A 16,227-nucleotide genomic window follows, 5' to 3' on the forward strand; every position below is an offset into this window, starting at 1 on the left:
AGATAGATAGATAGATAGATAGATAGATAGATAGATAGATAGATAGATAGATAGATGATAGATAGATAGATGATAGATAGATAGATACAGAAATACATAGAAAGATAGATAGATAGATAGATGATAGATAGATAGATAGATAGATAGATAGATAGATAGATAGATAGATAGATAGATACAGAAATACATAGAAAGATAGGTAGATAGATAGATAGATAGATAGATAGATAGATAGATAGATAGATAGATAGATAGATAGATAGATAAAAATTTACCTTCACGGGGGAAACTGCTTGCCTTTCCTGTCTGTGGACATACATGTGGATAGATGCCACTGTTTGAAGACAGTTGAAACTCAGCATGGAGTCCTTTGAACACCAGAGCTCATCTGCTGTTTTTACAGCTCCTGGCATTTCTTTGGGAGCTCTGTAATCTTTTAAAGAAACTCTTCTCGTCAGGAATGTAAGTGGCTTCCAGTTTTTCACTGTGCAAACCGCACTGTAGTGTAGCGACATTCCTTTCTCTAAACCCATGCTTATGTCCTTAAGGTTAAGTTTCCTGAAGTGGAATTGCTGCTTTGAGGGAAGGCCATGTTAAAGACTTCTGAAGGATTTGCCAACTACTCTCCAGATAAATTGTCCTAAGTCCCATGCTCCTGCCACTTCTGTGCTCCTCAATACCCTGGACTGTCAAAGCCTGGGCCACATGAGAAGCTGGCACAAGCCTCAGTATTTACATTTGAATACCGTAATTACCTGTGAAGTAAAGAATCTTTTCACATACCCCTCCGGCTGGGTATGGTGGATGGGCGCTCACTGCTGATTTATTCTGGGTGACATTTAATCCATTTGCTCCATGGCAGTGATGTTACCTTCCAATTTGACCGTGTTGAAAACATATGCAAAAATGATATTGAGAATTGTTAAGATGGTTATTGTTTCTAACTCAATGTTGCCAAACAAATGACCTTTTCCTTATGAGTTCTATTTGCTCAGCATCAAAGCCCCGGCCGATGTGGGAGAAATTGCCAAACATTCAAGGAAGTGGTGGGACACTTGGAGCATGTCCCTCAGTTGACAGGGCAAGCCTGTGGCCATAGGCTCTCAGGTCTGTGGTGCCTCTGTCTTTGGATAAACTGCTCTCATCAGCAACAGAGGTGGAGGTGGGACTGGCTCTCTTCAGATTCTCCAGTAGCTGCCAGGAAGAGCATCTCCAAGTTAGGTGGGGTGGGTGGCACCCAGCCAGGCTTTCCTATTTGTCTTCCCTAAGTATTGCCCATCTTCTTGGGGGAAAAATCATTACACAGTTTTTGGAAATTTGCTTTATCTGATCTCTCCTGCTCCCAGCTTTCTGGAAAATCCCTCAAAGTTCAAGATGTGCCCCTGTGTTCGCCCCTGCAAACGCATTTCCCACTGGTGTCTCACGTCACATACGATGGCTGGACTGAAAAGTACTGACATTTTATTTTTTAAACCAGGCAATCTTGCTGAAATTTTATTCCAGCATTTTTCATTTTTTACTCTCTAGATAATCTATTAAAACATCTGAAAACAATATTTTGTCTCCTTTTCCATGTTTACAAATTTCTGTTTACATGTTATATTGACATTTGCTCAGACTTTCACAATACTAAATAATAACTGTATAAAAACTGTATAAAAAAAGCAATCTGCGCTGAAATTCTGACAAGAATGCCTCTCCTGCAAAGGCAAATGATGTTTCACACATTCTACCAGCCCCGGGGGTGCGATTGCAGGTAGGGGGCAGGCCGGAAAGTTATACACAATGATGTGTCAAATCACTATGAATAAAGCTTTGGCCAACTATTTTTTTTGTCATTAGCCAATGAGTACAAGAGTTTAGGATTTCTACTCCAATTTATAACTGTGAAAGGACCCGTTCGCCTGTTTTGTCCTGATCTTTCCCAACATTCCTGACTATAGCATCCTATTCTTTACGATGCTACCGTATCTGCTTCTTAGGTATTCCATAAATAATTTCCTCCTATGCCTCACACAACTTCAGTAGTGTTTTCTTAATATGCTCTCAGAAGTTCACCCTCCTGGCAACACACAGAGCTTGATGCGACATCCTGGGGATCTAAAGACATCTCTCAAAGGGGGTTGAAAGAGAAGGTGAGAAGACAGAACTCCCGTAAAAACTTCCCATCTCCACAGACACAGTGAAAAAAATTCTCGGCAAACTAGGGTCAGGAGGAGATGTCTTCAATCTAACAGACTATCTATAAAAACTCCACAGATACCCTCTCAGTTGGTGACAAAAATAGAATGCTTTCCCCTGCAACCACAGAGAGCTGAGAATGGAGACTCTGACCACTTCTCCTGGACACTCTTTGAGATGTTAGCCAGAGCAATAAGCCAAGAAAAGGCCATAAACAGCATCCAACTGGAAAAAAAGAGGTAAAACACAGACAAAAAGATCTCCTATAGAAAGAATCATAAATAAATAAATATCTATGTAAATAAATATTAAAACCTACTGGAACTAATAAATGAGCTCAGCAAAATGGCAGGAAACTTTCAATGCATAGACACCAGCTATATTGCTATCCCATTGAGATGAATCAAATGAAATTAAGAAAGTTATCCGATTTATAATTCTATGGAAAAAATTAAAGTCTTATGAATGAACTTAACAAAATAAATGCAAAAGGGGGTTGAAACCTATCGCTGTTGTTAAAGAACATTGGAGAACTAGGTAAACAGATACCCATGCTCACAGGGCAGCTAGAGCCAGATGGCAGCCATCTCCAGACTGGCCTGAGGGTCCAGCATCATCCCTATCACCAACCTCAGTTAGCGTCTTTGCAGAAATTGAGGAGATGACTCTAAAAGTTATTAGACGATGCAAAAAGTCCAGACTAGCTGGACCATCTTTACAAAACAGAAATGGTCAGGCCTGATGGGGTAGGTGGACTTTAGAATCCCAGGACAGGGGAGGAGGGCTACTCCAGAAACAAACCCACATTCATGACTCCTGGGCAGCTGGCAAAGATGCCAAAATAACTGTCCAGTGGGAGAAGGGCCCACAGCTGGTGATGCTGAGACACAGTCACTGGGAAATCCAATATGCGATGCTGTCTTTCACATATGACTTTGTAGTCCATCTTCAGAGTGAAGTGTGCTAAGAAGAGTTACGGCACATTGGAGAGCGCAGGCTGAGCAGGAGGTGCTCACCCCTGTCATCACAAGCTTGAAAAGTTACAGTCTGCTCCTGACTGAGCTCATACATGGGCAGGAATGGAACTCAAGCCCCAGGAGAGTGGGAAATTTGTGTGGTGACTCTACCTGACACTGGGAAGATTTTACCTACCCGAAATACAGTATGGATCAGGAGGAGCAGGAAATTGTCATTGGGACTATAATAACCACTATTTCCTGCCAAATAGGTGTGTTGACCATTTTTGCCTTAGTTTGAGTGGGTGCCTGGCTCTGCAGACAGGAAAATGAAGCTGCTTTATTTCACAACTTGGATTTTGTTATTGTGGGATAAGGGTCTCCTTTCTTACAATGGCAAAGTCCAAAGGAGATAGTGTTGAGCTGGGGTGGTGGTGGCACACACCTCAAATCCCAACACTCAGGAGTCAGAGACAGGTGGATCTCTGTGAGTTCGAGGCCAGCCTGGTCTATAGAGCTAGCTCCAGGACAGGCTCCAAAGTTACAGGGAAGCCCTGTCTTGGAAAAAAAAAAGAGGTAGTATTGGGAAGGCACTGGGAGAGAGAATTTTTATACATTCATGTAATATATATTGTATTGCATATAATATTATATATTATTCTATTATGTATTATGCAAATTACATATATTTTATACATTTATATATATAAATTCTATCCAGTTCTAATGAAAAGTGAGATTAAAAAATTGCAGGAAAATTGATGAACTTAGAATGTATGACATTAAGTGAAACCACTTAACCTCAGGAAGAATGAGCATGTTCTCTCTCATATGTAGAATCTAGTCAATATATATGTATGTAAGTAAACAGAAGTACATGTGGATAGAGTATGCCATGAAGAGAAGAGAAGAAAGGCTACACAGAAGGAAAGGAGGAAACAGGGGCTGGACACGAGCTATGATACAGATATAAAGCTAATTGTCTTCCAGTTCTAATTCTGTCATGGAGTTTTTGTGGTGGACAAGTGTTTAAAATACACTCAATGCTCAAAGTGTAAAACATAACATACAGTCCCACAGCTTCAGTCTGAGATGCCAGTTCTAACTGCATATGTAGGGTCCTTAATTTCTATAGACTTTGGATTTGGTTAGATTTTGGTGTGTGATAGTTTTACTTATTTGTAATTTTTATAACAAAGTTTATAAAAATTAAAGTAAAAAGAGTTTTCATATAACCCAACACTTCTACCTCTAGCTATATGCCCAAGAGAAATCATACAGGGCCTGCTTGTGTTTTATTAGCTAGAGAATGATATATACACACAAATTCGGCTGTGATAGAGCAGGGAAGAACTTGACCCCTTTACTGGAAGAAAATATGAAGTGGGCCTCAGGCATAGCTCAGACACTCTGTTCATCATCCGACCAAACTCTCATAGGCGTTTGGTCCTCAGAGAAAGCTAAGCCCATCATATCCAGCTCATGCCTGCAGCCTCCAAATGGTACCCACTTTCTACTAGAAAGTTACTCATCTCAGTCAACAGAAGCTGTCTTCTCTATACACATTTAGTACAAAACAGAGTAGAAGGAAGGATGGAAGGGAAGGATGCTAGTCTGTGACAAGTCTGGACCCTCATGCGTGGTCACTGAGATATCCCCAAACGGTCATAGAGTGTGTCCTGATCTGGTCCTAGACTGTACACTGGTTTACAACTCTTGGAACTCTAGCGCCCTCTCTTCTCGGAGGTTCATCCTTTGCCTTGTGCCGCTGGGGCGTCTCAGCAGGGTGTTGGAATATGTGCATCTCTAGGAGCCATTTGCTGAGCACAGGTGACCCACACTGTCAGAATTCACAGTCTCCTTTAGTGATAAAACTCTTTTAAAACCTACTCGGCACATCTTCTGTTTTATTCTCGCCAACATCTCTATCAATTGCCTCTTTTGATACAACATAATATTTGCTGGTTTTGCTGCTCTTTGTTCCCACCCCTTTCCCTTTTCTGTTATTGCCCCCACCCCTTCCATTTTTTTTTCTCCCCCCTCACTGTTCTCTACAATGAGTAGATTTTAGTTCAGGGCTTAGTAATTAGACCACAGGCTTAATTTTTTCCCCCTCCAAACTTAGAAAGCTCATGTGAATTTGTCAAGGATTCCTGACATTCAGGATTAAATATGGTTTTCAGAAAGGTTGGGATCTTTCCAAATAAGAAATAGAGGAAATTGGACTTGTAATGATTTAATGATTCCTCCATTTGTGGGAAGGATGACCGAGAGTGAACACACTGAGCTTTAAAGTAATTTTCCTGTTGCTATCTTACGAAGTAGCATTCATTAAACCTCAAGTCATTTAGTCATCAGCTTAGTGCTAAGACAGCTGTTTTGAGTTTGGAACGTTCTTAACTTTACAGGTGGAATTCTTTTTTTTTTTTTCCCATGGAACTTTCCTAAACAAAGTTAAATGTCTTGGATGAAGACAAAAAAAACATCTCATTATGGTTCACGCAGCCTTGCCCAACTGAACTCGCCTTTCTACCGTATTTAGATCTGGGCTCTATTACCCCTGGCCCTGGCAATCTAGACACAAGGTCTTCCATTGCTGCAAATACGGTGTGCTCCAATTGCATCAGCCTGGGATTCTCTACCCTCCTCCCCTGAGACTTTTGTTCAACTAAGCTTCTAATTCCTCTTTTTAAAGATGTTCCCTGAAACCATTTTCATGCTCCTTCCTCTTACCCTCCTGCCATGCCCTTCTTCCCTCTTCCTTGTCTTCAGAATGCTCTGTGCTGTCTTTTCAGGTTCGTAAGTTCTGCTTTATCTGGGTGATGACGTGGTCAGCTCTGTCCTTACGGAGTGCAAGCTTCATCAGAGAGAAATCATCTGCCTTCTCTCTCCCCAGGGTAAAAACATCTTTACTCTCTCTGTAGGCACACAAATACTTCGAAGAAGAATAAACGTAAGCCATGTCTCAACATAAGAAACACGCTCAGTCCTTCACATTTAAGAATCTTTAGATGGCTGAAATGCGTATATGAAACTCTTTTGATAAGTTTCAATTAATTTATCATTTAGGGTTTTGCTTTTTCTTGTTGCTATAGCCTATAAAGAGTAAATACAGGACATAAGGATGCTTTACTTCTTATTTTGCCCTTGAATTTTCTTTCTTTCCTTCCTTCCTTCTTTCCTTCCTACCCATCTTCATTCTTCCTCCCTTTCTTCCTCCTCCTTGCCCCATCCCATGCTTGGTCTACTCCCACGGTCTCATAAGCTTAGACAATCGCTCTGCTGCTGACCTCCCCAGGCCGAGAATCTCTTACACATTAATCAGACACTGTGAATATCTGTAGGCTCAAATTATTCTCCTCCAAAAATTCATATTTTGAAAATTGACTATCGGGAAATACTAAAAATTTCCAATTTTTTTTTTCATTTTTACTGGGATGCTTTTCAGAAATGTCTAGCATGGTTCAAGATTTGCTTCTTCACAAATGTGTACTTGAAAAGACATCCAGTACCGTCTGTTACCCCAGGAAACACAGCCACTTCTTGGTAGGACCCCAGCAAAGGGGCCTAGTTAGGAAGAGCCTTGGCTGCAGCTGCGGTTATAAATAGTGTGGTAGGAGCGAGGGCTCAGTGCTTAAGAACACGTGCTGCTTTTGCAAGGGACCCAAATTCAATTCCAAGGACCCATATACAGTGTCTCCTGGCTGCCTGTACCTGCAGCTCCAGGAGATCCAATGCCCTTCTCTAGCCTCCTTGGGCACCTGCAGTCATGTGTGCAGACTTCCACAGATGCACAAGCATACGTATAACTAAAAATAAGTCAATCAATCAGATAGTGGGTAAGCCCCAAATCTTTTGGCAGATTCTAGAAGAGTCTGATTTGACAGAGCACCGTTTTAGCGGCTTTCACTGTCCTATTCTTACTTGCATCAAGCACCGGGCCCGCTCCGGATTCACAGGCTGTAAACGGGAACATTATTTGGCTGAGGGCTGCAGTAGCTGGCGCACAGCTGGCTCTCTCTTGTGTTCATTTGCTTCTCTCCTTGGTTAAGAATGGGAGCAGCTTCTCCTCCCATGGAGGTTAGGTGACTTTCCCCACAGCCTCATATCTGTGCCCTGCCCCCACCCCACTACATCCAGACTCCTGTCCAGACTGTGTGGACTCCATCATGGCGTGTTCCTCTTCCTTCTCACACCCAGTCAAGATTTCCCATCAGCCACCTTAAACCAAACACGATTAGCCTGCAGTTGTTTTGGTTTTCTGGTTTTGTTGTCACTTTGATTTTGAGTTTTTAAGAGAGGGATTCATTAAATAGCCAAGGCTAACCTCAGACTCAGAAGTCTCCTGCCTCAGGCTCCTAGATCCTGAGATGGTAAGCATGAGTCACCACACCCAGGAAAACTTGAAGGATTTTTGTTTTTTATTTACTATGAGATAAAGTGGCATTTGCCATGGCATGCATGCAGAAGGTCAAGGAAAACTTTGTGGATCTGATTCTTTCCTACTTTTATGTGGGTTTTGAAGATCAAAATTGAGTTGTGAGGCTTGTGCCACTGTTCCATATGCACCTTTACTCACTGAAACATCTCTCCAGCCCTGCAGATTTAGGATTTGGTATTAAATATAATTACTTCATTCCCCTTCCATTTATCCCTCCAAACACTCCCATGTATTTTGCCTTGATCTCTTTCAAGTCATGTCCTCTTTTCTCCTTAATTATACCAACTAATATATATCAGCATGTATACATACGCACACACACTATATATATATATATATATATATATATATATATATATATATATATATATATATATATATATATATATGCTAGAAGGAAGCAGACTATGACTCATAACTCCAGGTTCACAGGTTGTAAACAGGGATATTATTTGGCTGAGTGCTACAGTGACCTCTTTTCTCTTCACACACACACACACACACACACACACACACACACACTCCTAAGTACATAAATACAACCTTCTCAGTTTGTAAAACATTATTATATTATATTATAATTAGGGGCTGACTATTTCGTATTGGACAACCAGTTGGTGTACTCTTCCCTGGGGAAGACAATTTCTCCTGCTCTCATCATTTCTTAGTTGCCTGAAGTTCTTCATCTAGGATTGAGGCCTTGTGAGCTTCCCCCTGCCCACATTATCATGTCTACTGCTCTTGCCCTTGTTCAGCTCATGTTTAGATAATCACGTTGGTGAGACTTCCTGGGTATAGTGTCTGACATGTCTGTGAAGCAATCTCACAGCAAACTGCCTATTCCTCCAGATCTTAAAACCATCCTCCCCTTCTTCTGCAATGGTCCCTGAGCCTTAGGTGAAGGGGCCGTATTGCAGATGTAACTGTTGGTCCTGGGCTCCTCAACTCTACCTTTTGATCAGGTGTGTCTTTCTATAATAGTCTGTCGCAAAGTGACGTTTCCTTCTTGGGGAGGGGGAAGACTACATTTGTCTGCAGCTATAAGTATTAGGTAGGGATTGTGCTGGTTTAGTAAAGAGGTGTTGTAGGCTCTCCTCCAAGACCCGTGACTTCACTAGCCCTGGCTAGCTGCCTAGGTGTCCGGCACCAGTCATGACCTCCTTCCTGTTGATGGGCCTAAGGTCTAGTTAGAGAGCTGTGGATCACTATGGAGATGCTGGTGTCACCATGCGCTCTTAGGGTCAGTGCCATGCTGGTGGTTACTGTGGTTCATAGATGTTAAAGCTAGGTTGATTTTTTTTTTCCCTTCATTTGGAAACTTGGGTCCCGCTTTCTTGTCCTCCTTGAGGAGGTGGCTCAGTTCCAACTGAGGGACTTCTGGATCCTGTCTGAAGTGCACGGTGTCTACAGTGCCTTCTACCTCTAAGGAGCAACCAAGGACAACCATAAGAGCCTGTGTGTTGAGAGTATCTTGGACAGCCCCAGCCAACAACTCATGAAACGGGGCAGGGGGCGGGGTGTGTGTGTGTGTGTGTGTGTGTGTGTGTGTGTGTGTGTCTCATGCCTGGCCTACACATTAAATTTTAAGAGATATCTCCCTGAGGTAAGCTTTGAAAGAGTCCTGTTTAAGACACCAGTTGTCAGCATAAACCTTGACCGGGTCTGCAGCTGTTCTGACCAAACAACAGGGAGGACCCGAGAGCCGGCTATTTCAGGCCTCCAATAAAAAGGATAATAAAACGAATGTTTGGTGAGAAAAATGCTTTTGTGGAAACGTGTGTCGTGCGAACGTTTTGGTGGCGGTTTTTACATCGGATTTTACAGCAGCCGAGTTGAACAGTTGGCTGAATCTCTTAAAGGTTGAGGAATTTAATGGAAGACAGTACAGTCTTTGTAGTTTTGTCAATTCAGAGGACAAAGCAGGCCGATCAGACACTTCGGGGTCAAGTTGCCCAGCTGTAGCACCTAGAGAGTCCCGTCTCTATTAGCCCTCCATGTGGAAGTCCACTGTGCCTAAAGCAAACAGAGAAGCGTGTAGTACAACTGATAGCAGGGGCTGCTGCTCTCCCAAGACAGGAGTAAGTTCTTCCCGAGTCTCCACATCCTGGCCGGGTCATTTGTAGCAATCAATTGAAGACAGGGGTCTTTGAACCATCACCTGCCAACTGAAGAGTCTGCCGAAAGAATGAAGCTGCTCTCAGCCCAAACCCACAGCTCCTCTAATTTAAAGCCAACCACCTGAGCTTCCTGCCTACACGGGTCCCTTTGAGTGAGCAGTGTCATGAGTCACTTTCCTGCTCGTATCAAAGCCTTCTGGGTGGTGGAAAGGACAGGTGGACACATATCTCAGGAAGGGGCAGGAAGCAACGAAATTCAGTTTAAAAGACCCACGTAATAAAGCTGGGGTATGATTGTCTGAATCAACACTGCCACACACTCATTTCTGGATACTAAAGAAAAGAGAAGCAGAATAATGTTCCTTTAATAAAAAAACAAAAACTGCGTCCATAGATTAACATTCTACAGCCAAAGTTTTTATTGCACAGTTATCTAATCGTCCCATCTCTCCTTGGATATCCAAACCCTGGCGATCAGGTCTGTACAGTGTCTCTAATTCTGTAGCACTTGCATAGCCTGCACATGCCCTCCTAAGTCATTAAACCTTCTCAGGATTGTGAGTAACAACAAATATGGTATAAATGTCACGTAAGACCTTATGTTGCGTTATTTTGGGAAGAAAGACAAACATCTGTATGTGCGCATGATAGGCACGACTTTCCCCCAAATGTTTGCCAGCACAGTTGGGTGGATCCCCAAGCTGTGGCTGTGGAGGGTCTGAGCATGCTCTGTTCCTGTGCACCTCTTGCTGCAGTAAACTGGCAAGACCCCAAGATCATTGTCTATAGAGAAATAACTAGAGACGATCTTGTTTACCTTCTCCGGAGTTTGTGGTTCTTCCGTTTGTTTAGTAACCATTTGGAACTAATCTGTTAATCTGTGTTTGGTGTAGGTGGTCATTTGAATCTGTTTTATTAGCTTAGTAGCCAGAAAATAATTGGACTGTTACCTTCGCAAAAGCCTGGAACTAGCCAGCGTGTCTCCCAGTCACTTCTGAGAGACTGTACCTTTGTTGGGGCATGTGCTCAACCCTCTATCAGTCTTCGGAAGGTCTGCTTTACGTTTTCCATTCTGCTAGTGCTAACCTCAAGGTCCATGGCAGGAAGTGAGAGCCTTGGGTCCTTCTCAGGTCTTTCCTATGTGTGTGCTCAGACCAGGGCAATGCCCAGTGCTTCATGGGCAACTGGCCTTCTGGACTTCCAGAAGACGATGCTTTTCAAAGCTTGTATGGATGTCTCACACATTCTCAAGCTTCTCTGGATGATCGATTGTTTATTCCCAGCTGTTATCAGTTCAGGAAGCAACGATGTTAATTGATTAGCTTCGACTGACTTTGACAAACGTCCCATGGAAAAAGTCTGTTCACATGAGGTCACCTTGAGGTTAGGGCAAAAATGGCTAAACCTCGTAAGTCCAGTCTTTCCAGGAAGCATCAGGCAGCTGAAATAATGGCAATTTCTACAACTTGAGACTTCAAATGGCTTAATCTGGGCCCATTGAGTATGACTTGTGTGAACCTAAAATAAGTCTGGAATGGACAAAATGGTACTCGGGTGAGTTTAAGATGATGCCAAGTGTGAGCATCTTTTTTTTCCACCAAGACAGGGCTTTCCTGGCTGTCCTGGAACTCATTCTGAAGACCAGGCTGGGCTTGAACTCACAGAGATTCACCTGCCTCTGCCTCCAGAGGGCTGGGATTAAAGGTGTGCGCCACCGCCACCCGGCAAGTGTGTGCCTCTTAATAGAACTAGGTGCTTTTCTTGAAGAGACATGCTCTACATTCCCACACACCTTTGGCTAATTTATAGAATACTCAAAGTTTTGATTTGCCCCATTTTTGCTAGTTTGCTCATTGCTCTGTGGATGAGACAGTTTCCAGAAATCCTGGCTCCTCCGTTCCCACGTTTGATCACTTTTTAGCTTTTTTCATTATCATTGAGTTATACAAATTTTCTATAAATTCTAGACCAAAGTCCTCTGTAGATGTTTGAATGGTGAATATTCATTCTGAGAATCTGGCTTAGCTTTTTATTCTCTAGAGTGTGGCACTTGAGGACCAGAAGCTTTCCTTTTTTTAACAGCCCATGTCTTCTGTGTTCTAGGAGATTTTCTTCCAAATATGCATTGCTTAGGAATTTTACAATATTGCCCTTCCTGGTAGGTCTGTGATTCACTTCAAAATTTTTTATTTATTTGTCTACTGATATTGGTGAATAAAGCCAGAGCTGTGTGTAGCTAGATTTGAATCAACAAAACTGGAATACTCATACTCCTTAACATTGGTGCTTACTTGAAAGCTAATTGGGCCAAAACAGTATGGCCAACTTTTAAGGATAAACACAGAAACGAAAGGGATAAAACTGAGGACCCAAAATTAAGTTCACACATCAACAGCTAATGGATTTTTGATGAGACTACTGAGACTAGCCAGCGAGGTAAGAGAGCATCTTCAACAGATACTGCTGAACATCTGAAGGGCTATGTGCAGAACAATGAATGTGAGCCCCTACTTCAGTGCTACAGCCAAAAGACTGCTCAAGATGGGTCAATGACCTACATATAAGAGCTAAACAGCATACTGTTTGAAGAAATTGCCACAATAAATCTCCACAGTCTTGGATTTATCAATTCTAAGATATGATACCAAAACAAAACTATTCACAATGGTGTAACTGGGCCTCATCAGAGTGAAAAGCTCTTGCACCTCAAACCCCGCTGTCAAAAAAGTGAAAGAAATCAACAGGACCGGAAAGATACCTAGAATACACACAGAAATGTCTCTGCGATAGAGAGGCAGCAACATATTAGGCTAGAGGCGCCTCCAGAGATAAACACAAATAAAGACTCCGAGGGTGAGCAGCAAAATCAGGTGTCGGGGAAAATCCATCAAAACCATGACAACACTCCACTTCATCCTCATTGGTTTGGCCATGGTGAAAAAGCAAGGCGCTAACAATTGCTAGTGAGGGGCTGGAGAAACAAGCCTTTACATGATTCTTCTGCGAGTGACGACGGCCCGGTCACTATGGCAAACGGTTCTGTTTGCCGTAAAGCTGAACGTGGAAGAGCCCCGCTTTTCCATTTCTAGGTTTACAGCCAATTCCTCTGAAGCAGGGACTTGAACTTGATGGATGGATGTCAGCCTTTATTTGTAATAAATAAAATCTGCAGCAAAAAAAAAAGTGCACCAAATTTAAGTATGTGTCGGTATGTGAATGAATAAGTCAAATTTGCTCTAATCATATCATGGTTGATTATGCAATCATAAAACAAAGATAAAGTTCTGGAATGTGGCACAAAGAGGGTGGGCCTTGGAAATACGCTGAGTAAATGGGGTACGGGTCACTTATGAGAAATGACTAAAATGTGCCCCTTTATAAATGTGGATGACTAGAATTTTTGAGAAAAGGAGTTGAGGAGAACAAGGAGAGACTTGTGATGGAATTGTTGGGAATGGTGAACTTTTTTAAAGCAATTGAGCGTGGATGACAAGAAGTCATGAATGTGATTAATGCCACTGACTTTTAGACTTAGAAATTATTAAATGACGGACATATGATATACTTTCATCACAAGTTTTAAAATTAATAACATACCAGATTCAATTATCTTTATACTTTAAATGAATGAATTTTATGATGTATATCCCAAAAATCCATTCGTCAATCAGAAAACACTTTTTTTTTTTTTTTTTTTAAAGATAGTCTCTCTACATAGCCCTGACTGTCCTAGAACTCACTATGTACACCCGACTGGTCTCTAACTCACAGAGATCTACCTGTCCCAGCCTCTGGAGTGCTGGGATTGAAAGGTGTGTTGTTGCACAAATCCTAGTTTGTCTTAATAATAAAAGCCCAGAGTCAGATATAAGGGTTAATGCTGAAGATCAGAGAAGCAGAGAGGCCAGCCACTAGAGAGTTCTTCTACCTCTACCAATGCTCAGACAGAAGGGGCGATTCTTTCCTCAGACTGTCTCCTCAGACTGCATCCTCTGGCTTCAGGGGTGATCCTCAGACTGCATCTGTCTTCTCCACCAAACCTCAGACTTCCCTGAGCTCCTGTCTCCTCCCGCCCAGCCATATCCCTCCCGTCTCCACCTCCCTAGTGCTGGGATTAAAGGTGCATGCCGCCACTCCCTGCCTCTAGTGGCTTAGCTCTGAACTCTGATCTTCATTCTAGCTTTTTTTGGTAAAGCACAAACAAAAATATCACCACAGTGTGTGCCACAGTACCTGGCTAGAAAACACAGTTTTTCATGTTGAGGACCACAGAAGAAATTGTAGTGAGATATTAAGTTATGTGGCTCCGTAGGTCAAGCTCTGTTAACCGTCTTCCTAACTCAGTCCACTGTTCTGCTTTTAGGGTGGTTTTCATTGAATATTCTTGCTACAGATTCATAAATGTTACTAGTATTCTAAGAAATAATACTTGAGATTCCGTATTCCCTCCACTTCTTCCTGTTTTCTGTTCTACTGATTTTTCAGTATGTTTTACTTGGCAGTTGTTTTTTTTTTCAACTTCGTAATAGTGAAGACTTGAACCATTGATTTTAAACTTCAAAAGCATTTTAATGTGGAAATTTTCAGCTATCTTTTTCTTTCTTGTGTTGTTTAATTCAGCTACAGTATCAACACACTCTATTTTCTTTGTCCTTCACTTCGAGATATTTTCTACTATAATTTCTTTAACTCATAAACTACTTAGCAGTGACTTCCTGTTGTTTTGGAATGCCCTGGTATTGGTTTCTAATTTAGTTCTACTAAGATGGCATCATTTGAAAGGCCTCCTGTGTCTCGGCATTTACTGAGGGTTAGTTTGCAGACCACACATTTGTGAGCAGTCAATGCACTGATTGCTTTGCGGTGCCGCCGTTCTGTGAAGTGTTCTATTGCAGTGCCTCTCAACCTGGGGGTAGCGACCTCTTGGGGATAGCATATCAGATATTTACATTATGAGTCATTACAGTGGCAAATTTACAGTTATGATCTTTCAACGAGAATACTTTTATGGTTGGGGGAAGGTCACCACAACGTGGGGAACTGTATTAAAGGGCCACAGCGTTTAGAAGGTTGGGAACCACTGGTCTATGAGCACTGAAGCAGTCAGTCTTCTGAGTCTCCCAGCAGTGACGCGTACCTCTTCTTCTATTGGGTGCTGAGAAGGCAGTGTAAGGGACTCTGACTCGGGAGCTGGTAGATTTCCTCTGGCTGTTTCCACTTTTGCATTGCTAATTTTGTCTCAATGTTATTAGTTGCATACGGATTTACAGTGAGGAATCCTTCCTGTGAGTTCAGTCATTATGCAGTTTCTCTCTGTCTTTCTGCCTTGAAGTTTACTTTAATTAACATTATTAAGGCCCCACCAGCTTTTTAAATCTTGATGATGTCAAAATAAATCCTGTACCTGCATTTTCCTTTAGGTTTTCCCAAATCCCTGAATTTGAAGTTAACTTCATGCAGAGAGATTTTAGGTTGGTTTTTCCTTCTTCGTGTGTCTGACCAGTTTGTGATTTTTTAGTCATAGGCATGTATTTAACTTACATCTTACTGTAATAACAGACGTGGCTGAAGTTCCATTCGTTTCCATTAGCAACTTCTGTTTTAAAGGCTTTGTGTTTGTCTTGTGGTGTATTTAAATCTTTCTCTGCTTCCTGCCGGGTTGCTTTTCAGTGTTAGCTTGTGTTTCTGTGTTAGCTTCTTCAGTCCACCTCATTGTTCTCTTTTGATAAGATGCTTCTGTCCTAGGGTCTATGTGGATGCTTTGCTTTACACTTCACTCCCAATACTTCGTACCTCTTTTCTACTGTGCACTTTATCCACTGCTAACGTCAGACGCTTCCAACTTACGGTTGCGCTCATCTCACAAACAGAATACACGTGCACCAATGTCATTCTATTTACTCTGCCCTCATCCTTTACATGATTGCTATGTCTTTACTTCTACAGGCATTGTAACTCTCACATGCTATTTGCTTTTAATTTAGGAAGGTACTTAAGAAAATGATGAGAGGAACTGGAGAGATGACTCAGCATTAATAGCACTGGCTGCTCTTCCAGTGGACCCAGGTTCAATTCCCAGCACCCACATGGTAGCTCACAACTGTTTGACTCCAGCTCCAGGGTAATCCAACACCCTCACATCAATACACATAAAATAAAAGTGCATTTTACAATCAATACATTTTATAATAAATAAAAATAAATTATATATAAAAAGAAAGGTGAAAGAATAAGATTTGCCTTAAAAAACATAAAATGATAAGAAAATGGTACTATATTTTCTTAGTTTTGTGTATTCTCGATGCTCTCAGCTCTGGGTAAATCTGAGTTTTCCTGAAATAAACTTCTCTTCTACTTGGTAGATAGAGTTTAACAACTTTTACAGAGTGAATTCTGCTTATCATAAATTTTGTCTTCACTTACATAAATTTCTAAAAATTTTTTTGCTTGTGTTTTATCTGACTCCTTGTTTCAAAGTGCTGGCAATTAAACCTAGCATGGACTCTACCCCCTACCCCCACAGTCTCAGCTT

The sequence above is a fragment of the Microtus ochrogaster genome, chromosome 7 (genome assembly GCF_000317375.1).
Source record: "Microtus ochrogaster isolate Prairie Vole_2 chromosome 7, MicOch1.0, whole genome shotgun sequence".
NCBI lineage: Eukaryota > Metazoa > Chordata > Mammalia > Rodentia > Cricetidae > Microtus > Microtus ochrogaster.